Source organism: Helianthus annuus, chromosome 11 (assembly GCF_002127325.2).
Source record: "Helianthus annuus cultivar XRQ/B chromosome 11, HanXRQr2.0-SUNRISE, whole genome shotgun sequence".
In the NCBI taxonomy this organism is placed as follows: Eukaryota; Viridiplantae; Streptophyta; class Magnoliopsida; order Asterales; family Asteraceae; genus Helianthus; species Helianthus annuus.
The window spans coordinates 150,835,850-150,860,732 of record NC_035443.2 but is presented as its reverse complement, the minus strand read 5'-3'; the positions used below and the strand labels follow the sequence as shown (position 1 = coordinate 150,860,732).

Genomic DNA, 24,883 nt, shown 5'->3' with positions numbered 1-24,883 from the left:
ACGAAGCTACAAAAAAATTCGGACATAAGCTCTGAAAAGTCGGACTATTGAGGATTAGCTATAAAACTCGGACTAACTACACTATAAAAGGAAAATTCGGACTATTCTAAAGGAAAAACTCAGACTGAATACCTCAAAAGGAAAATTTGGACAATGAACAAAGGTTGGACTGAATGATTTGAAACTCAGACAAGTCTCAAAACTCAGAAGGAACCAATCTCCAGACTATCTCCCCAATGTGACTACACACTGGTTCAACAATACCCCGGAGACACAAACACAAAGTGTAAACCACGGACAAAGTTTCCAAAGATCAAACTCAGAATCTTTTCACCTTCAAATTCGGTATGAACAAGAACCAAAAACCCCTGTAAAACCCAGATGAAGAAAACACTAAAAATCACCAAACTACTCAAAATCCATCATCAAATCACTAGATATGAATGAAGAATCATGAATAAAACACAAAAACTCACTAAACTCTCACTAAAACCGTATCAAAGTATGAACTTTTCTCACCAAAACCTTCAAACTAAGAACACCTACAGTAGTATGAGCACACTGCTCTGATACCACTTGTAAGGCCTCCTAATCCAAGATCTCACTCAGCTAAAGCAACCAACAGGTGTGCGGAATCCACCTGATGATCAACCACTGCAGATGAAACACTAGAATGCAAGGATTTGAGAGAGAAATCAAGAATACACTAAGTATTCTTGATGAAGATGAATGACGTCACTCACACAAAGCAGCCGCCAGACAAAACACAATGATTAGGGTTAGGTGCACAGAATTTCACACAGAATCGTTACCTTGTCTATTCCACATTAAAGTATATATACAAGGCAAAGCCCGGACTTTCAAGACAAACTAGAAAGCCCGGACAAAACATACAACACAAAGCTCAAACCTTTGGACCTAGACAAAACTCAGACAAAGGTCTACATAAACAAACTCTGACCTTAGTCCCATACAAAAAGGTCTGACTAGAGAAACCAACCTAAACCTTGGACAAAATGTCCCTAGGATAAACTTGGGACTATCTTTTACAAATGTACAATAAAGACCCTAACAAATTGGGAGACATGCACTTATCACCTAAAGTACATTAACAGTGTGACTCGTCCCAGAACTGCACAATTGTAGGAGACTCACTCTACTTTGGATCCAGATCCTAAAAAATAGAGTAACATAGAATGTTAAGTTGTTAACACCCTTATATGAGCTATACAAATTGCTAATTTGATAAGTTTCAGGCTTATATTCATTACATGGTTTAGCTTGTATGGACCACTTGAAGCTTTCTCCTATTCTTTGTATTAATGGTTTAGCTTGTACCGGCCACCTGCAGTTTCACAGATGCCCTGCATCACCTTCAGCGTCCGATGCACCAGGATGATAGCTATAGTATCTCTTTCAAAAACTAACAAATAAAATCAACTATAATATTAGCTTAAGTATTGTTTGTTGATAAATGTAAACTGCATAAATGACGATGTATTTAACATGGAAAAATATTATTTCAACTATTACTTTTTTTGTTTCCAGACCTATGGACAACAAGATTCGTGATCTAGAAGGGTTCGTGACAGAGCCGAAGCTGGTGGAGGGCCGGAGTTGGTGGTGGTCGGCAATAGTGTTTAATGAAGATGAAGGTGGCCCCCTTTAAATAAGCTTTTAATAATAACATAGCACTATGGTCATTTCACATCAAACTAACAGAATAAGTGGATGTGGTTAGTGGGGGTGGGTCTAATGAACGAAAAACGAAAGGGCGTTACTGTGATGGTTATTTTCAACAAGCCACAAACGTAACTAGCACCTTTTCAAATTCTATTGAAACCCGACGGAAGGGCGTTAAATTTTTTTATCCTAGTCAAAATTCATTTTACACCATGAGACAGTAAGTGTTATATGAGTAAAAAGCATCAAGACTATGGTTCATAAAAATCATAAGGAATATGTTTGGTAAGATGGGTGATACACATGAAATAAAAAAAAAAACGTAAAATTAAGCACCAAAGAAATATATAGTAAATTATAGATCCACAAATCGGATGAAAATATTATTGAACGTCCTTAAATTGCTATAGATCTAAAGGGTAGCTTAGAATGAATACAAAATTTAATCAATTAACAGTTACCTGAAACGAGATCGCTCTTCAACACCCTGGATGATGATAGCGAAATCCTCTGAACAGGCAACGATCGTTCTTCAACATCCTGCATGATGAAAAAATCCAAAGACTGAAATAAAACCAGAACTAGTTTCTGATCATAACGACTCGGAAAAAGTTGAGAAGAATATTGATGAAATGAATTTATGATTAAATACCACTCACTGATGATTTTGTGATATCAGGAGGCCTGATTTCGTCAATACCAGAAGATAAAGCAGTAGGCATCTTATCTGCGGCTGCAGTCGATCTGTGGAATGTTGTAACTCTGACAAAACGAATAACAGGTTAGGGTTTTATAATCAGTTTAACCTAGAAAGAGTTACAATTTTAACCCAATTCTTTTTCGGGCCCAATTCTTTATTTCTACAAATCTAATCGTTCATATCTTAAAGTTGTAATTCTATGTCCTATTTTTTTCACTAACTCTCTTTATGCAGGTGACTAAAATATATACTGAATACATTATTACGTGCAAAAGGCACCCACATAATCATAAAGTTAGAAAGACAAAAAAAAAAAAAAAAAAAAAAACCAAACCGATATTATTGTAAGCTACAATGCCATCGCCATAAAATATCGTACATGAAAAAAGCTATTTATCAAGTGATACGTAAAACCTACCATGCTAGGTGTGTAAAATCAATGACATAGGATAAACCTTGTAGATCTTCGTAGAACATGCAATTCCAACTTCCCTATAAGCCACATTGTCCTTTCGTCCTGGAGATGTCTATAATCCAATCTCATATGATTACCCAATTAGAGGAGAATACCTTTATCGATGATAATTCAATTGCAAGAAATTCTCCTTTGAGATGTAGCTGCGAGTTGAGCCTCTAACATTAATAAAAAAAGCATTGTCAAGATAACTACAATTGTAATATTTTTTTTCTTAACATTTGAGGATAAAAGAAATGTGCAACATAAGAAAAAAAAATGAACAAAATCTAGTCTACAATGGAAGTTTCCACAATGAGTTATTTTTAGAATCGTAAGGCACGTGGGAAAATACGTAAGTTATTGTAGATACACAAATTGTGCTCCGAATATTAAACTACCATGTTATTTGTATTAGATGTAAAGAGGGAGTGATGTTCGATATTGCATTCAAATTATACCTCAATACGTGTTGTTAGTGGTAAATGCATATAGAAACATTTCACTTTTGTACATTTATATGTATTAGGTAGTGTTTGAAGGTTTCATTGAGATGTCGGAGTTTTGCTACAAATGATTGTGTGTTAGAACATGTTGAAGAAGAATCAAGGAAAACAACAATGCACAACATGTGACGTAGTTGATCTTAATGTTTATTGATGTTTTTTTTAACTCATATATTTTTGTATATATATGCCACAATATTGAGGTAATCCTTTTATATTTATTGAACAATTTTAAGGGGCCTTTTATTAAAATTATCAAGACTTGTCATTTAAATTTTAGATACAGACCCTATGATCCATAAGCACATTTATTTGTTGTTTATTGTCACTAGAATAATTCATTTAAAACTAATTGCGTTACAATTATTTGTTCTGACCTATTTGTTTGCGTTGCAATTTTCTTCCATGAACATTGTTGGTACACTTTATGTGGACGCGACTCGATTCGGTTCGACTCGGTTCGGTTCGGTTCGGTTAGGTACGGCTCAAGTCCGACGTAGCGACATTCCTCCGTCGTGCGCCCCAGACTTATCTTACCCTGCAACAATGAAATCGTGAACCGTTTCCCGTCCACACATCACCATGACATCACCATGATGTCATGTGAAGACTTATCTTACCCTGCAATAATGAAATCGTTGAATCTGTCATCATGCAATTAGAATTAACATACTATTGGGCCAGTACTTGTTAATATATTTGGACTGGGCTTGCCTTTGAGAAAGACTTAATAGAGCCCATCAAAGACTACATGTTGACGAAGATTCAATGAAGACTGATGAAGAATGAAGGTTCGCTGGTATAATGTTCGTCAAAGATGTGAAAGTGACGAAGTTTGACATCTTCGTCACTTTGATTGTTCGTCAGACCTGATGTCGACGAAGAGTGAATCTTCGTCGACTTCCTGATAGTTTGTCGCCCATATGTTAAGTTCGTCGACCTGTTTGGCTATATAAACAGAACGCAAGGGTCTGAAGAGGGTGATAGAGAGAAAACAGAGAGTTTAGTTGTAATTCGTATTGTATCATTCTGTAACTAAACTCTGTCGATATCAATATACAACCGTTAAACATTGAATCTTTGTGTTGTGTTTATCTCTCGCTCGGTTTGTATCGTAACATGGATTCCGCACTCATTATGGTATCCGAAACAAGATCTCGTAGTTGTCCGGAGATCCGAAAACGGACCTACAATTGGTATCAGACCGTAAGGCTCGATTTCTTGTTGAAAACAATCGGTGCAATTTTCGAGTGGGTTTTTAAGGTCTTTCTTGGTTAAAAATCAAAAACCCAATTGTGTTTCATGAAGTTCTTATTTATAAACTCGAAAATCTGATGTTATTTGGCGTTGTTTTGCTTATTTATAAACTCTAAAATCATTGGCGATTATCAAAAGTACAAGTTGTTTTGAGTTTCGACGTCAAAATTGGTGTTCGGCAATTTTTCCATTGAACTACATTGGCCGGAATCATCGTATTACTCATCGGAGTTCTTGTTGTACTTCAAGTTTTTTTTTTTCTCTGGATTTGAAATTATTGTTGTTGAATTATTGATAGATATAATACTAATTGTTTGACTATTGAGTCTTGCAACATATGGTGTTTTGAAAATAGATGTCATTGTTATTGTTGTTGAATTATTGATAGATATAATACTAATTGTTTGACTATTGAGTCTTGCAAAGTATGGTGTTTTGAAAATAGATGTCATTGTAATGATGTTGTTTAAAAAAATAGTTTTTCTCTTTGACACAAACAAGATAAGCTTCTATTGAGGGAAAAGAGAAAATATCTTGTATCTTACAAAATGTCAACAATAACTTCGTAGAAATTGGTCTGTTTCAAGTGGGCTTTTGTTCGGTCCAAATCTTTCGTGAGCCAAGGTTCTTCAATTGGTCAGATTTTTTCGTGGAGTCCATTGAGATTGGGCTCATGTGGTTCATCAGGCCAACAATCACTTGTGTTCTTCGTGGACTTCAAAGGTGTCTTTAGTGGTTTATTATTTTTTTTTGGTGAGTAATTGGGCTTGGGTTCCTAGTTATTTTTTTGTGGTTTTGGTTTTAACAATCTTTTAAATTTTACGAAATATCTCAATCTCTCGTCGAATTCATTTGGGCCTTTAAAAGTTATTTGTTGTTCATGAGATTTGGGCCTGTTTCTATTCTTGTTTGCAATTATTCGTAAACAACAATCCAATGTCGAATACAAACCAATTCGATCCAAGTGTCTATTTTGGTAAACCATAGGTTGCTACTCCTCAACCTAAATTCGATCCAAGTGTCTGGTTTCCTTGCTACTCCTCAACCCCAATTAGATCCAAGTACCTACTTCGGTATTTCACCAACGGCACCTCAACCCCAATTCGATCCAAGACCTGAAAGGATTCTGGTTCCCATGCTGAGCTGGCTTTGTACATTCTCTCTTGAAGTGACCTCTTTCACCACCATTGAAGCACTTGACTGATTGTTTGTCGAACCCGTACTTGGTATCTTTCTTGCTTTCCAAGCTGGTTCTACCAGTTTCCATGAAGTCTTTAGCTCGCCTGACCGCACTAGCAAAAGCCCATTTGATGTCCATCAGATCCATTTCCTCCTTATCACTCTGCTGATAATCTTCTTGTGTGAGATTGATGTCCATATGTTCTTTAGCTACTTCAACACTTACTTTCGAGAAGCTTGAAGTGTCGAGCCGAACTGTATTCGGATTAGATGACGGACCAACAGATGAGGTGCTTCCATAACAAGCTTGTTGTGGAAATAGTAGTGGATTTCCGTACAAATCAGTTGCTACATCAGTCCTTTGTGTTTGCTGCTGGGGAACTGGTTGTAGTGGATTTCCATATAAGTCTGTGGTTGAAGCTGGCTTAACGGGAACTTGTATGAGATTTCCATACAAATCTGTGCTTGGGACAAACGTAGTTTGAATTGGAGCATGCAGATGTCGCGGCAGTTGAAGTGGCAACCTTAAGAGCTTGATCAAAATCTGTAGTAAAACATAACCAAAGTTTCGTGTTTTGCCCAAGGACATACGTATGGAATCTTTCTTCCCATCCAGGATATTCATTCATGTGCATTAGCTTCGGTGGACGGTTAAGGCTTCGGGTTTTGCTTTCACTTAAAAGTATACTTTGAATACTTTGAGTTTGATTTGAAACAAACGCCCATTGACCTGTCGAAATTGGATTCGCTTGCGCAGATGCGGGTGCGGGAGATTCGGATCATGATGGCGACAAACCGGTGCTTCTATACTTGTTCCCCGTATTAGATGCGATGCGGGTGCGGGATATTCGGCCCAAGATGGCGATAAACTCGTGCTTCTATATTTGCTCTCCATATCGGACGGAATACGCCACTAGTCTGGATTTAGTTTGAATGAATAATAATGAATACCTGATTAAATCACTTGAAACAAACAGTTAAAACACCTTTTGAAACCTTCTATTAAAAAAAAATTTACAAGTGTCTCGACGAAACTCAATGTCTTTGGCGAAACACTCTTTGATGAAACACTGCTCGACGAAACTCTATAAGGAACACTGTTATGAGGAAACACTGGTCTTTGGCGAAACTCACTTTTACGAAACAGTCTATGAAGAAACACTAGAGTTTCGTCAAAAATGGAATTTTCATCAGACACTCCTAGAGTTTTGTCAAAATGGTCACAAACAAGAAAGAAAGTTGGTGAGATATTTAAAAAAAAATCTTATCCTTCCACCACTGACACAAACATGGTTTGTACACCAATTTTTCAATTATCCATACTTTTTCCAAAGAACAACCTTATCTTTTGTTTACCAACTCAACAACAAACCACAATTTTCAAACGAAATGTAATTTCAAAATAACCAACAACTCAAACAGTCATCTTATAAAAGATCAAAAAGTAGAAAACATGAAGAACACATATGAACTTTTGAATAAATGAAGAACACTATGAGTTTTCCGGTAAACTTATGAGTTTTCCGGTGACCGGAGAAATTTTCGAACACGATATTTTGCAAGAAAGTTCAATAAAAACCTTGACACAACATATATAAATGACATTTAACAAGGTTTTGTAAGAACTAATCAGCAAAAACACAAAGATTTTCAAGATTTAACCATAGAACAGTCAATACTCAAACTTTCAAAACTCGACACCAAGACTCGGTTTTAACAAGGAAGAGAGCCAGCCACGGCTCTGATACCACTTGTAGGTCCAAGTAGAGGAGGATCTAGTCGCCTAATCCTTGTATACGAACTGACACCGTTGTGCGGAATCCAACCAGGAAAGCAAACCGAGAAGAGATAGACACGAGACACAACAATAAACACGGATTCAACGATTAATTCATACGTATATATATTCAGCAGAGTTTTTGGTACAAGATACACAATATTGAACTCTCACAAAACTCTCCTGTGTTCTCTCACTGATCTCTCGTTTCTCTGTGCTGTGTTCTCTGTCTTCAGTCCAGTCCACTGCTGTTATATATAAGCTGCACTCGACGAAACTGTGTCAGCCGGCGAAAGTCCCTCGACGAAACAGCAATCAGCCGACGAAATTTGATGCAGTTGACGAAACATCATCAGCAGCTGAAGTTTCGTCATCATCAACAACAGAAGTTTCGTCATCATCAGCAGCTGAAGTTTCATCATCATCAGCAGCTGAAGTTTCGTCATCATCAGGTAAGCAGAGTTTCGTCAACACCAGGTTTAACCAGGACTTTGGTCAAGCATTCATTGCATGTGCACAGCAAACAAGTTAATGTTCTAAAACCAAGACTTCACGTGAACATGGCATTGATATATCATCACATGACATCATCATGATGATGTCATGGTGATGTGGCGTCCGGAAATGGTTCACGGCTCTCCGTGCTTCGCGTGTCGAACTCTGGGGCGCACGACGGAGGAATGTCGCGACGTCGGGCTTTAGCCTAACCTAACAGAGCCGAACCGAACTGAGTCGAACCGAACCGAGTCGCGTCCACATAATACGTATCAACAGTGGTGACGACAAATTGTTAGGGAAATGATAGAAGTTGGTCTAGGGTTAACACATATATGTAGCTACTGAAGTGTTTTGAAAATGAAGGCCCACATAGTTTTCTTACTTAATATTATAAAACAAAATAATCTACGTTATTTGATTTAACTTATTTTAACATGTTATACGTTTTGATGTATTCAGCATTTTCATAATTTGTAAGCCAACTATGGGCTTATTTTTATGTTTTAATATTTTACTTATTGGGGAGAAGTAATACAAACCTTATTCTTTTACTTTCACTCTTTCAGTATTAATTTATAATAATTTATAACATTATCCGGTTCCTAAATTTGGTCCAACCGATTCGACCTATCTGAACCAGTATGCCGTCCGGTTCTCCGCCCGATACAGTCCCGAAAACATTGCATTATATATTTTGTTAAGGCTTTAGGGCATATTTTTTCTAGCTCGAACGCATGGCACACGAAGTCCAGAGGTATTTCTTTTTAATTTATATATCTTAGCCAATTAAGTATTACACAACCCATCCCTAAATTTGGGCGTTTTACTTGTTTGAAATATTTGACCAAATCCCTTGCTAAATATCTTAGACAAAAGTTCAAGGTGTAATTAATGCCTGCATTTACATCAAAGATGTATGCTATTCAATCCTGTAGTTGCATGTAAATATAAGGATTAATATTAATAAGCAGACACTGGAAGCTGCTCGGTTGTGGAATTTCAGTCTTTTTCACTACTGTCGTAAAGATAGGGTCAATGCTCAGAATATATGTTGCAGGTTTCTGGTTGGATATGTTATGTGTTGGATATGCTTTGCTGGATCATTTGATTTGTTGGTTCTGTTGGAAAAATAGGTGAAAATAGCATTTTTTACAAATATAGGAAAATGATTTTTTCCTATTTTGGACGAGAAATAAATATAATAAAATGAGCGGGTTTTATGTATTATTTGTGGGTTTGTGTTCTATGTTGGAAGAGCTTCGCAACGAACTAAACCACGTCCAAAACCGAGCTAAGATGAATGAGATATCGATGCTCAAAGTTGGGTGTTTGGAACATACAATGCTGAAACTAAAGGGAAAGTAGCACCTTGTCCCACATAGGAGGAGAGATGGAACTTAAATGGGTATTTAAGGTGGAACTCTCCATCCTTATTGTTTCATGGAAGCACACACTAGTATCCTCGCGAAGGTTGCGGAGCACCCTCACTCGCACACGTGCGCGCGCGCCGCGGGCGATGAGGCGCAATGTGGCGCTTTGATGGCGCACTTCGCACGCTCGCATCGCCGCGAGCCGCTTGAGAGCCGCCTTTGTATTTTTGACCGCGCGCGCGTGGTGGAGCACAAGGGTTGCAAGGACCAAGTGGTAGGTGATGCGGCGCATGACGTGGCAGTCATGCGCATGCGAGGCGCGCGGTTGCGCGCGTGGTGCTTGGGTCCTGCTGTGTCGTGCGCGGCGCACCAGAGTGAGCCAATACGGCGCGACTGTGTGGCGCGCTCGTATAAGCTCACAGGTGACGTGGCGCACGCGCGCATGGACTTGAGCCAAGTGGAGGCACCGCGCATGCGGGTGCAGACCTGCGTGCGCGGCAGTGTGTCTTACGCGCGCGCATGGACCTGAGTGAGTATGGCGCACGCGCACATGGCAGTGAGCCAATTGGACGCACCGCGCGTGAGGTTGCAGATCTGCGCGCGCGGCAGTGTGTCTTGTGCGCGCCGCGCGCAGAAGCTTCCAGCATTGAATGACAGTACAGTTTCAGTCCAGCTTTGTAACTGACCAGTTATAGGCTTTGACTGAGAATTAAATGACGTATTAAATTGCATTGAAGACGTTTAATGCAATTTAAACCGCTCATTTAATTAGTTTTTGTCTGTTTCAAACCGGGAGCTGTATAAATACAACTCCATACCTTGTTGAAGGACACACCAACGAACACCAGCAACAACAGCTATATGCAAACAATTCTCCACGCACTTCTAATCATCTTCTCCTTGCAGCTTTCAAGGTAACCTTCGGGTTGTAGGCGAATTCCGGCAGTACTACTGCTCCAGCTGTTGTACCCTGGGAAACAAAACGAGTACTCTTGGGAGACTCGGAATTTGTTTTAAGGGAAGCGTGTTGAACACGTGACTCAGCCACTCTGCTTCTACTCCTTTCTTGTATTTTGGTTTATTTCAGTTGTATTCGTACTAGAATTTTAGCTTTCCAATTTCTGTATTGTAATCTTATTAATAAAATTTGTTTTTATTTTATTTAATTACGCGAACGGTTCCTACAGGTTCTATATGTAATTGGGATCAGCTGGATCACAAGAATACTTGGCAGGATGGGAGATGTTGGATTTATATTCAATTTAACCCAGGGATTGAATAAGTTGTAAGGGGCTCAATTTGGATAGTTTATCTGAGGTGAAATATCAATGATTTTGTAATTAAAAAAGTTAAAAATGGTATAGCTAATTGGGTCATTGAGGTAAAGTATATCTTCACAGGTTTTGTGGTTTTGTTGCTGGTTTTTGCAGGATTAAAGTTTTGCATCTTGCTGATGTTATGAAGAACCCTGTTCAGCTTATTGAGTATAGATTTGTATGATCTTATTATATGTGTAGTTTTACTTTCTAGTATGGCTCGCGTGTTTTGATAGTTTGTTTCCTTTAGGCTGTTTGGAATCTTTGTATAGATTTCTGTTTATTAACTTTGGTCGTTTGTGGCCACAAGTTTAGATTAATGGCTATAGGCCGGGAGTCTATATACTCCCATTTTGTTAGGCCTTTGCAAATTTTTTTTTTTAGAGTTGGGTTTCTGGGAGACCGAGTGCCCTTAGGTTGTATTCTTTTTTATTTTAAATCAATAAAATTTACTACAGTGCCATCTTTCTTACCAAAAAAATTAATAAATAATTTAGTAGCATAGTAAGCTCATGAGAACAGATGTAGCAATGATATACTTTGTTCCCATCAGCCTACTAGCAGCAAATTCTAAATTTTAATTCTATGCAAACAACAATGAGGTAGGGTTACAACATATAGAACCAAGAATTCATAATGGGTTTATGTTTGCTTTTTTGTTTTTTTTTTTTTTTTTTTGAAACGAGAACTTCAATAACACACGCCGAACCTGAAAACCGGGACGACAAAACAATAACAACACAACTTACATATTAACAAATTTACACCAATCCCCCCTGTAGGTCCCTTTGTCGTGGAGGATGACGAACCTAAACCTTGTTATACAAACTCACTAGCGAGTGCGGAATCCAAGCTAGCAAGCAAACCGGGATGAAGCAAGTATAAACACAACACACAAGAGTTCACCGATTAACACAACTTGTATTAATGCAAATGAAGGTTTCGGTTACAAGCACAATGTTTACAAATCTAACTTGCAAACTCTCAAAGTGTGTGTGTGTGTTTTCTGGACAGAATGCTCTCAAGCTCTCTCGAAAGTGTCTGTGTGAATCTGTCTTAGTGTCTATCTAACACATACACTGCATGGGTATTTATACCCAGCCCATGATGTCCAGTTCGAAGGATCCGATAGATGGTCCGAAGGATCATCTATTGATGACAAGTCAATCGAAGGATCAGCATAGACTTCGAAGGATGATCTATCGATCATCCATCGAAGGTTTATCTTTCGATCACCTCGAAGGATCAACATTATCCTTCGAGAGCTATCCTTCAAGCTATCCTTCGATCTATCCTTCGTCATAGACAAACATCTTTCAACATACAAACTGTTGTCCAAGTCAAACCAGGAGGACGGTTGACTTGGTCAACTTACAAGACTGACAAGGACATCGTTTACATCGTGACCGAATATAGACAAAGTACAGACACAAGTGCACCAACAAACTCCCCCTTGGCTGTAGCTTTGTCTTTATCTTCTATAGTTGTAGACTCGTCTCGAACTTCGATGGTCTTTGGTCTTCGAGTTCTCAAAACTCTGATGTCCTTTCAAATCTTCAAATTCGGAGGATCTTCAAAGTCTTCACGTTTTGAAAGCAGAGAGTGTATCAACAAACTACCCGTATCATGTAGGAAGTGTGTTGACAAACTCCTCCTTGGCATAAGCTCCCCCTTGAGTTATGCTCGTGAATGACTTGATCTTTATGAAGTGAGATCCTTGTGGTGTTGATGATGGCCAGCGGCAACTCGATCATCTTCATCTTTTGAGCGCCTTCTCGTCGTGTCTTCATTCCAAAGCTTGTCATAGACCATGTTCTCCTAGCCTTTAGAATCTGCACATGCAAGAAATCTAAACGCGTAATGAGAACAACTGCTTGGAATAGTTAGTATATCCAAATGACACACGAATGACCATGTCATAATCAAACACCGTCCGACAGTTTGAAAGTTTAATAAAATTTGACAATTTTAGTTTTAACTTTCAAAACTTGCAAATTTTGACCGTTTATGAAGATTTAGTCAGTTCGGTTTTCATTCAGGTTTCAGGTAACGAAGACTCGAGCTCCAACATCGTACGATCGAAAATAAAATAGAAATAAAATCTTTTTGGCTTTTATAAAGTTTATATTAAAACACACCTAAAATCTTTTTGGTATTTTTGAATTTAAAAAAACAACAATTTAAAATCCTTTGAGTGTTATCAAACGACATCACCGCTAATGTCGTGCTGATATGCACCAAACGACGAAACTGTTTAAAAGAAAACAATAAAAGTTAAGCAGTAAATAGATAAATATACACAAACATTCTTTTTGCGAGTTTCGAGGGTAAGAGAATCATATCAGTGTACGGTCATGCCAAAACACTCTTGTTGTTCAGTTAGTTAACATTAAGATAAGCATCCTATAACAATTATCGGTATTGTTGTCCACTTAAGCTCAACTTATCAGATGTAATCATGTTTAGGAGATACGTTAAGGTATGATTTATACTTACCGACCGGTGTTCATCCACATCACGACACATTCCCGTATCAAGGTATGCACGAGAATTCATCTTACCGGTGAGTATACCGATTATCATCTGTTTGACCGTATATGATGTGAGATTCTCACTTATTATGATTTGAAAACAAGCCCTATGTGATATAATCACTTATTGATGAGGAACTTGATTTTCAATATGCATGAGGGCACAGGTGCAAGTCCGTGAACAGGTCAGTACTTCCGTACAGCAGAGAGACGAACTTGACACCCGAATAAATGTGATATATTATCACTTATTTGATATGGACATGTGATTGTTTATCACTTATTGAGGTCGAATGCAGTATGCAGTATATAATATGTACACGTATGTATAGTATCATGGAAGATCTAGACTTGCGTCCCCGTTATTTTTCGGTAAAAGATACAACCATGATACCCAGATGATAAGCAGCATAAAGACCGAATATCTCAGAACCTCGGCAATCTATCAAACGAAATTTCGGTACTAAGACCATATGCCAATGAATGGTTCCCACCTGGTCTTCAGTCGATTTAAGATTTATATCACCCTGCACACTTTAAAATGATTGTGAGCCTACCGATACATCTTATATAGAGTTGCTTATCGTTTTCCATTTAAGGTTTAAAGAGGTTTGGATAGACCACTGATGTACTATCATTTTCTCTTTTGCTCGCCAGGAAACTCATTTTTGATTTTCTATTGTTTTTGTGTTTTTGAATTTTTCGATGTTTTTGGATTTTCTGATTTTTTTTGAATTTACTCCCCCTAAAATCAATAAACTAAGACAAATTTAAAAACACAAAGGTATTTACAAAAATGATTTTCCGATGTTGGTTTTACTCTTGCTTGACCTTAATGCCATTTACCAATAATAAAAAGTCAAATCTTGATTTGTCAAATGCTTTGGTAAATAAGTCGGCACGTTGGTCATCGGTGTGGACCTTAACAACATCGATTAGCCTTTTCTCAAAGCAATCACGTATGAAGTGATATTTGATTTCGATGTGTTTGGTCTTTGAGTGCTGCACAGGATTTCTAGTGATATCTAAAGCAGCAGAATTATCAACGTAAATAGGAGTAGTTAGGAATTCAAAACCGTAGTCCCGCATTTGTTGTTGGATCCAAAGAACTTGGGAGCAACAACTTGAGGCAGCAATGTATTCAGCTTCGCATGTTGATGTAGCGACACACGTCTGCTTCTTGCACTGCCATGTGACTAGGCGATTTCCTAAAAACTGACATCCAGCCGTTGTGGATTTACCGTCGATTTTGCATCCGCCAAAATCAGAATCACTGAATGCTATCAATTCAAAGTTATTATCCCTAGGGTACCACAGACCGGTGTCAGGGTACGCCTTCAAATAACGAAAAATCCTTTTGACAGCTGCAAGATGTGAGGCCTTCGGGTTAACTTGATATCTGGCAAGCAGGCACGTTGGGTACATTATGTCTGGCCTTGATGCTGTGAGGTACATTAGAGATCCGATCATTGCGCGATAGTTTGAGGGGCTAACAGCTTCTCCCTTCAAGTCAGGAGTAATTCCGTGATTTGTTGGCAATGGGGTACCAATGGGCGTTGCATCAGACATCTGGAACCGGCTCAAGATGTCACCAACATATTTAGTCTGATGGATGAATATCCCAGACTCTGTTTGTTGTACTTGTAGGCCCAAGAAGAAGGTCATTTCCCCCATAGCGCTCATCTCGAATTTATCCTGCATAATGCGCTCGAATTCCCTACACAAGACATCATTAGTAGAACCAAAAATAATATCATCAACGTATACCTGTACCAGAAGAAGATCTCCATCTTGTTCTTTGATGAAAAGAGTACAATCGATAAGACCTCTTCGAAATCCATTCTCCAGCAGATAGTGTGATAAGGTTGCATACCAAGCTCGTGGTGCTTGATGAAGACCATAGAGAGCTTTGTTGAGCAACCAAACCCGATCAGGATGGATAGGATCTTCAAAACCTGGAGGCTGTTCGACGTATACCTCTTCTTCAACCACACCATGTAAGAATGCACTTTTCACGTCCATCTGATAAACCTTGAATCCTTTGAAGGACGCATAGGCTAGAAAGATTCGAATTGCTTCGAGACGTGCCACTGGTGCATACACTTCGTTGTAGTCGATCCCTTCAATCTGACGAAAACCTTGAACGACTAAACGTGCTTTGTTTCGGATAACAACTCCGCGGTCATCCTTTTTGCATTTGAAAACCCAACGGGTACCAATCTTCTTGTATCCAGCAGGTTTCTCTACGAGTTTCCAGACACCCAGCTTCTGGAATTGTTGCAGTTCTTCCTGCATTGCTTCAACCCAAGCGTTATCTTTCAAGGCTTCTTTCCACGTTCTTGGTTCTTCCTGTGAGATATAACACGCGAAAGACCAATCGTTTTGTTGCCCGGATTCTCGAATAGCTGCATACAAGCCTGCATTGTTGTTGTTTCGCAACATGTTTCTTGTTTGAACGCCACTTTGCACATTTCCAATGATGTTTTGTTGAGGATGGGTATTATGAATCCTTGTTTCTGGATTATCTGGAACTGGAACATTTATACCCAGGTTGTTGAGATTAAGATCAACAACCAATTCAAGACCTGGAATTGACGAAGAGGACGATGCAGTAGCCTCAGCTGTTCTATGGGCATCCACTGGAGGAGTACCCTCTGAAGTACCATGAACTGCTGTTGTTGGGGCTTCTTGATCTGCATCTAGAAATTCATCATCCTCTAAAGATTCGTTCAATTCATTTGCATCATGAAAATCCTCATTGTTGAGAGTATTATTTTTCACCGAAGAAGATGGTTCTTGATTAACAAGAATTGGACGAACCACCGGTGAAACTGTTGCATTGTCACTCTCGAAAAACATCCTAGCCGCAGCATTTTCTTCAACTGTTTCAACATTGATCGAATTGAAAAAGTCATCGTACTCAAACATCCAAGGTTGACCCGGATTTTTGACTGGCAAGGTGTGCCTTTGTACTCTGACCTCAGACCATTCCTCGACCCTTTTAGTCTCTAGATTCCAGACTCGTAAGTTAGGGGTGGCATACCCAAGAAAGTATCCATCAAGTGCTTTTGCCCCAAACTTTCCGTTAGGATCGATGATTGTGCATGGAGCTCCAAACGGTTCTAGATAAGACAAATCTGGTTTCCGTTTTTGAAGAAGCTCAAAGCAGGTCTTGTTGTGCCTTTTGACTGTAAGGACTCTGTTCAATGTGTAACATGCAGAGGCCACAGCTTCAGTCCAGAATGGAATGGGCAACTGTGACTCTACCAACATTGTCCTAGCAGTCTCGATCAATGTGCGGTTCTTACGTTCAGCGACACCATTCTGTTGAGGAGTATAAGCTGCACTAAACTCATGAAGAATACCCTTTGAAGTGCAAAACTCCGTCATGGAATGATTTTTAAATTCAGTACCATTGTCGCTACGTATCCGCCTAACCTTCAACTTATACAAATTCTCAATCTGAATGATCAAGTTTTTGATAATACCAAAGGTTTCACTCTTGTGTGCCATGAACGCTACCCAAGAAAATCTTGAATAATCATCAGTAATCACGAGGCAGTATTGATCACCCCGAATACTCTTGTGCTTGACAGGACCGAATAAATCCATGTGCAAACGTTCAAGAGGAACTGCCACCGTGTTGATCTTCTTTGTAGGGTGCTTCTTCTTTGTTTGCTTTCCTTTCTGGCACGAAACACAGACGTCTTGAAGATGGAAATTTTTGAGGGGAACACCATTCACCAATTCATTTGAAACCAAATGATTCATTTTGCGTAAGTGAATGTGACCCATTCGTCTGTGCCAAGAGATAGTGTCCTTTTCTGTGGCTTTGGAAACGAAACAAGTTGCTTGTGCAGACGTTGTAATAGCTTGGCTCATATCAAGGACGTACAAATCATTTATCCTTGGAGCCGACAAGAGAATCCATTCTTTTGGAATTTTGAAGCCGGGCTTCAGCACATAACATCCATTAGCATCAAAGTGTACTGAGAACTGCTTGTCACAGATTTGAGAAACACTAAGAAGATTGTGATCAAGTTGTTGCACAAAGTTGATCTTGTCAAAGCTGACAATCCCGTTGGATATCATTCCTTCACCCGTTATATATCCACCTTTATCTCCAGCAAAAGCAACATAACCTCCTCTAATAGATTTAACGTCGTAGAGAAGCTTCATGTCGCGTGTCATGTGCCTGGATGCCCCACTATCAACAATCCAATGACTACTGATAGTTCCTCCTGAAGCACCCTGCACATGAACTCAAATGAATTAGTTGGAGATGGGGACCCAAGCCATTGTGGTCTTGGGTCTTCCATTTTCATCAATGACAATAACTTCTTGTCTTTGATGGTTGGTGTATTGTGATGGTCCCCCTGATTCAGTAACCGATTTAGGTTTCCAGGTCTGTTTTGTTTTACCAGTGTCTTTCTTTAAAATTTTAACTTCTTGATTGTTTGAAGTTTTAGAATTGTCTGGTTTTACAGCAACAGATTGTTTTTGAACCACATCGATTTTAATTGCTTTCTCAATCTTCTTGACCTGTTGGCGTTTCTGTTTCTTTTCCCTTTCTTTTACAAGTCGGGGATCTTGTTTTGTGGAAACAGATGGCTTATGGTCAGTCTTGTCACGGGGATCATCAACCTTTCCTTTTAGCTTATGAAGATATGGACAATTACGAATAATATGTCCAATGGTTCCACATTCAAAACATGATCTTCGTTCTACAAACCCCGAAGTATCATGTGATCGATTAGCCGATGATGTTGAACTTTGTGAACCCGAGGTACTAGGTTTTGAACTGCTTGGTTCATTCCTTTTCTGTATAATAGCTTTCTTGACAAAATCTAAGTTAGATTGATTTTCAAACTTTTCAATTTTGTCCGTTCCCGTCGATTTCACAAAGTTAACCTTTTTCTTCTTCTTTTGGTTCGGCTTCTTTTCAGCTTGAGCCGGCGTTTTACCTTTGGGTTTGGTGTGATTTTGCTGTTTTGGCATTGTTGGCAATTTCTTGTTGCCAAATTGCTTTCGGATTTCAGCTTTTGGGATAGGAGGACACTGTGTAACTGTAACTTTAGGTCCTGCCTTTCCCAAGAACTTACTCGTCGAATTCTCAAAGACTTTACTGATTAAGGATTGATTAACATTCTTAATAGGAAAATCTTTGTCAGAGTAAATTTTGTCATCACCAACAAGAGTGTACAGCAAATTCACACTCTCCGACTCTTTTGCAGACGAGGACTCGATTGCAACAGTTTTAGCGGGCTTCACAGGGGGATCACATAGAATGTGATTCTCGAGAGGTATGTCCTCATTTTTGGCTACCGCATCAGACTTTGCTGGGACAGTATCATCAGATTCATCATCAGAAGAATCAGCATCCTCAATCACAACTGGAGGATCTTGATTCTGTTCAGCACTTACAAATGTATCTGCTGACACATCTGAATCTGAGGACACTTCCTTTTGGTATCCGAGTCCTGCAGCAAACTCCTTAACATCTAGAGGCACAGAAGGTTCAAATACCACTCTGTCCTCCTCATCTGGCATGGCATCATAATTGTGTCTAACTGGTGGTGGACATTTCTTGTAGCCAATGCATGTGACATCCCTCTTTTCCTTCTGAACATCAATGATGTGATCCAACACATAGCTAGAGCTCAAATAACTGTCTAGCTTAAGCTGGATTGCATCGCTTTCTGTTTTCACACAAGCCATCTCTTTTTGCATAATCTCCAGGCGAGATATATACAAATTGATGTCCGTCTGTTTTCTTGAAACCATTTTTGTCAATTCAGTTTTATCTTTCTTTAATGTCTCAATCATTGACTTAAATTCTTTTTCATGGTTTTCGTAAAACATGTTGGCTTCTGTGCATTTGGAAAGGTCCACAGTCAATTTCTGATTGTGGATGAATGTCACATCATATTTCTCTTGCAAAGCCTCATGCTTGCTTTGCAAGTCACACCACTCAGCACTCAAGGAACTATGTTTGTCTTGCAAGTCAAACAAACTAGCTTGTAAAGCATCATGTTTGGCTTGCAACTCAGACATGTTTCCTTCTAAGTCAGCACACCTAGTACGCAAACTATCACATTCATCACAGTTAATAGCAGTGGGTTCATCGACACATACCTGACTTGATGAACCGTCGACATTAGCCATAAAGGCTGAATGGAGAGAAGACGAAGTATAAGCAGCTTGATCCACCAGAATAGATCTTCTTTGAGCTTCTGCTGCAGCTTCTTCCAAAAGTTCATCAATATCTGCATCGATTGTTGCATTTGATGTCTCACCCACATGATCATCACCAGAATTGGATGATTCTTCATCAACACTCCTACTGTATCCAGACGAATCTTCATCTTCTGACGATTCACCACCACTGGCAGAAGATTCTCTACCACTGGTGTGAACTAACTCCTTCACGATCTGAGCAAAACATGCTGTTCCATCAGGAGCATCACCACCCAACTGGATTGACCAGTCACAACCTTCATCACTGCAAGAGCCCGGTTAGTTTGGTTGTTGACAGGCACCAATGTACGCTCATTGTTTCTGTTCTGCTGGTTGCCTTGATTTCTGAAGGGGTTTTGGTTCCCATGTTGAGCTGGCTTTGTGCACTCCCTTTTAAAATGACCCCGTTCACCACAGTTGAAGCACTTAACAGCTTGTTTGTCGAACCCATACTTGGTGTCTCTCTTACTTTCCAAGCTGGTTCTTCCAGTACTTTCCATCCAATCCTTTGCTCTTCTCACAGCACTCGCAAAGGCCCACTTGATATCCATCAAGTCCATCTCTTCTTTATCAATCTGCCTGTAATCTTCTTGTGTCAGATTAATGTTGCCAATCTGACCTTCTATCAATCCACAGTACGCGCTCACCACAGTGTTAAGCAGCTCCATGTGTTCCTTAGCTACTTCCACACTGACTTTAGAAAAACTGGAAGTGTCGAGCTGTACTGTACTTGGCTTTGACTGTTGACCAGCAGATGATGTTCCTCCATAACATGCACGTTGTGTTTGAGCAGGAGGAGGAGGAGGTGGTGGTTGTATTGGATTTCCGTACATATCTGTGGTGGGAGGTGGCTTAACAGGAACTTGCACCGGATTCCCATACATATCCGTGCTAGTGACAAACGCTGTTTGCAAAGGAGCATGTGGACCTGTTCTTGCAGACGAAGTATTGGAAGTTCCACAATACATTTCAGGATTTTGTGGCAATGGAACTCTCTTCGCCTTTAATGTTTCCTCCTGATCCTTGTTTTCCAGGAGCTGCACGAAGTCGTTGATATTTGTAGTTTTCAACACTCCGTTATACTTCAGGATTTCCAAGAAACTACTCCATTGGGGAGGCAAAGCATCAGCAAACTTTTTCACCACTTCTGCTTGAGTTGTCGTCACACCAAAATTATTCAGCTCAGTAAGCAAATGATAAAACCGACTTGTCATGTCTCCCAAAGACTCCTTATCTAAACATGTGAAACAGTCGAATTCTTTCTTGAGCAGATCATGACGTAATTGACGTGTTGCTTCATTCCCTACTCCCCTGGTTTTCAAACCGTCCCACAGCTTCTTCGTAGTCTTGAAGCTGACAAACTGATGATAGATGTCTTTGCTTAACGCCTGAGTGAGAATGGCGTAGGCTTTCTTCTCCAGATCATATATTTTCTTCTGATCCTCTGGAAGATCGGCAAAACTAGCAGTTGTTGAAGCAGCGACCTCGATAGCTTGATCAAAGTCTGTGGTGAAACGTATCCACAGCTCTGTATTTTGACCAAAACATATGCACGGAATCTATCAGCCCAACCCGGATACTCGTTTAAGTGCATCAGCTTTGGAGGTCGATTCAAACTTCCTGTTTCGCTTTCGCTCAGTAAGATACTTTGGATACTCGGAGTTTGATTCGATACCAATGCCCATTGATTTCCCTGAGAAGATGTCGACACCGGAGACTCGGCCCATGAAGGCGATAGACTTGTAGATGTGTATTTTCCACTGTCTGGCGCCGGTGTACCCCACCATGATGGAGTGACACCAGAACTTGTATATTTACCGCTGTCGGGGGCCGGATTCCACCAATTCGGATTCATGATTAATGAGCAAAATAAATGCTAAGTGAATAATCCGAAAGATCACACAGCCGAAGGATCCTGGTCGAAAGATCTCAAATCACAGAAACTTGTTAACAATAAACTGACCACAATCGAAAGATCAACTCTTGTTCGAAGGATCAACAGTGCTCGAAAGATCACTGTTGAATCTCGAACAATGATTTCGAAAGATTCACAAGCTCGAAGGATTCACTATTTGAAAGATCCTTATCTTTCGAGTATATATATCCTTATCTTTCGTATAGCTGTCTTTCGAAAGATCACACTTATTCGAATGATCAACAGTGTTCGAAAGATCACTGTTGACTTTCGAGCAATGGCTTCAAAAGATTCAAAATCTCGAAAGATTCACACTTGAAAGATCCTTATCTTTGGAGATAAATCCTTATCTTTCGAACAACTATCTTTCGAACAACTATCTTTCGAACAACTATCTTTCGAAAATATTCCCTTATCGAAAGATATGTTTCGGACTCAGGAGGACTACTCTAAAGATGTTTATCTATCGAGCTGTCTCTGAACGAAGGATGGTCTTTCGATGTTGAAAGATATCTTTCGATGTCGAAGGATATCTTTCGAATGCTCACTGACACACTGACACTGATGTGACGGGTAGGTGAAAAGGTGATGGGTTGGTGAAGGTCAACTTTCGGCAAAAGGTAGTGTCAGAAAGTACTTTCTTACCAACCCAAATTTTTAAACAAAAATTTACCCAAAATAGTAAATTTAACCCAGAAACCGGTCACCGGAACCTTAACCGGAATTTTGCCGGAATTCACCAAATCACTCAAAAACAAGTTTTAAGTTACCCAACCCGCTTATGAACACTCCCGATAGGTTTAAAAACACGTTTTCCAGTTTAAAAGTGTAGAAAAACCAACAAAAACGGGTGTTAAACCAAGTGTTCAAACACACCAAGAACTTGAACAAACCCGATTTTAAACAAGGTAAAGAGCCAAGCTCTGATACCACTTGTAGGTCCCTTTGTCGTGGAGGATGACGAACCTAAACCTTGTTATACAAACTCACTAGCGAGTGCGGAATCCAAGCTAGCAAGCAAACCGGGATGAAGCAAGTATAAACACAACACACAAGAGTTCACCGATTAACACAACTTGTATTAATGCAAATGAAGGTTTCGGTTACAAGCACAATGTTTACAAATCTAACTTGCAAACTCTCAAAGTGTGTGTGTGTGTTTTCTGGACAGAATGCTCTCAAGCTCTCTCGAAAGTGTCTTTGTGAATCTGTCTTAGTGTCTATCTAACACATACACTGCATGGGTATTTATACCCAGCCCATGATGTCCAGTTCGAAGGATCCGATAGATGGTCCGAAGGATCATCTATCGATGACAAGTCAATCGAAGGATCAGCATAGACTTCGAAGGATGATCTATCGATCATCCATCGAAGGTTCATCTTTCGATCACCTCGAAGGATCAACATTATCCTTCGAGAGCTATCCTTCAAGCTATCCTTCGATCTATCCTTCGTCATAGACAAACATCTTTCAACATACAAACTGTTGTCCAAGTCAAACCAGGAGGACGGTTGACTTGGTCAACTTACAAGACTGACAAGGACATCGTTTACATCGTGACCGAATATAGACAAAGTACAGACACAAGTGCACCAACACCCCCAATCGAGCGAACCCTTCTTAGCCCTATGTTTGTACCAATAATAACTAGCCGATCTAACTTCGCTAAAAACCTCTTCTACACCGCTTCTCTTGCCATTGAATCTCGTGTTATTCCAGGCCAACCATAGGAACCAACAAGCAGTGTAAATAATACCTTTCAACGCCTCTCTCTCTCTGCCACCCCTCTATTTCCATGTTTGTGCAACTCCAACACGTCTCCAATCGAGAAGAGAAAGAAGTTCATGACCCTACACCATAAAGTAATTTTTTCTCATAAACCCAAAGCCAACGGACACGTCGTGAATAAATGGACAAACGAATCCGGACCTGACCCACATAAGCTACACACATCATCGAGCATCGGCACACCCCTCCTAGCCAAAGCCTCCACCGTAGAAATCCTATCCATCTCCACACGCCACAGTGAATTGTAAAATATAATCGCTTACTACCTGAAGACCTGTTTAGGTTCTTTATTTCAGCACGAAATGGCAATGAAAAATGTTTTTGCTTCCTGACATTGAATTGATATAGTTTTTATATAAATATTTTCGGATTGATTTTTTATGGGGAAGGATCCACTAAAAAGTGGATTTTGCCTAAGTAAGCTAAGAAGGATTGCGATGATGACATGTGACACTCCTAATAAATAGGAATGAAGGAAATTTTGGTCCTTGTAAATAGGAGTGAAAATGACATATGGCACCCCTTTTGTTTTTTTAAAGTACAACAAAAAAAAATTAGTACAAAAAAATCTAGCACAAAAAATCTAGTACAAAAAAATCTACCACAAAAAATCTAGTACAAAAAAGTATAGTACAAAAAATGTAGCACAAAAAAATATAGCACAAAAAAAAATCTAGTACAAAGAAATATAGCACAAGAAATCTAGTACAAAAAAAATATAGCACGAAAAAATTCAACAAAAAAATGTATTAAAAAAAATCCAGCGCAAAAAAATGAGAAAAAAAATTCAGCACAAAAATATAGTATAAAAATCCAGCACAAAAAAATGTTATACAACATAGAAATACAACACATTTTAGTGGGTTTTTTTAGTTTTCATATTTTATATAGCAATATGGTACCCAAATTAAAGATAAAAAGACGCTCGATTACGGTGAAATTTTTATGAAAAAATAATGTCTTATAAAAAAGTTATCAACGTTTAAAAAATGGGGTGAAATATGCATGTGGCTTGCATGTGGAGAGAGAAAGTCCATAAATAGGATTTTCCAAGATACCCTCTCACTCCTCATTTCTCCTACACTTTTATCTTAACCATTGATTTGAAAAATGGATGGTTAAGATTCCTTCTGATCCTACTTAGGCAAAATAAACTTTTTATTTGATCTTACCTCGATTTTTTATTTGCTATAGGTTTAAAAATGAATTGCTTTTTTAAGCTTAATTTTGTTTCATTTTACAAAAAATGTAATTTTTAAATAAAAATAAAATTCGAACATGATCATCAAATATAATATGAAAACAAAAACTAAAAATGCCATTACAAAACTAAACCAAAAGGTAAAAAATTATCCTAAAAGAAAATAGACAATCAAAACTTTTCATTATCAATACGATTTTTCATCATTAAACCACAAAGATTTAGAAATTTATCACTAAAAAGTAAAGATAACCACAACATTAATTAATAAACTTCAAGATTTATTTATCTACTTGTTATTCAACTAAAGCTTAGAAAATACGCCGCTGTAACCATTGTGATTCATTTGTGTAAAGTATGAACCACACTTTCCTTGGATGATCTCTGTGCTTTGCAATTAGAAATGGTTGCTAAAAAACCACTTTTTCGCCATAGAACGATCTTCTGTGAAATAACCATAACACCCCT

At 38.9% G+C, this 24,883-nt stretch overlaps 1 long non-coding RNA gene across 2 annotated transcripts; it reads right to left on the bottom strand.

The window, feature by feature from the left end:
• Window positions 1–1,114: 1,114 nt before the first annotated feature.
• LOC118483703 lies at window positions 1,115–2,404 on the bottom strand. 2 transcript variants are annotated; one of them, XR_004871120.1, is made up of 3 exons: window positions 2,343–2,404; window positions 2,145–2,223; window positions 1,115–1,423 (listed from the first exon to the last, which is right to left on the bottom strand). It is a non-coding gene; the product is annotated as an uncharacterized LOC118483703 (long non-coding RNA). The 2 variants fall into 2 exon arrangements; XR_004871119.1 differs by having other exon boundaries at window positions 2,145–2,393.
• Between the last annotated feature and the right edge of the window lie 22,479 nt (window positions 2,405–24,883).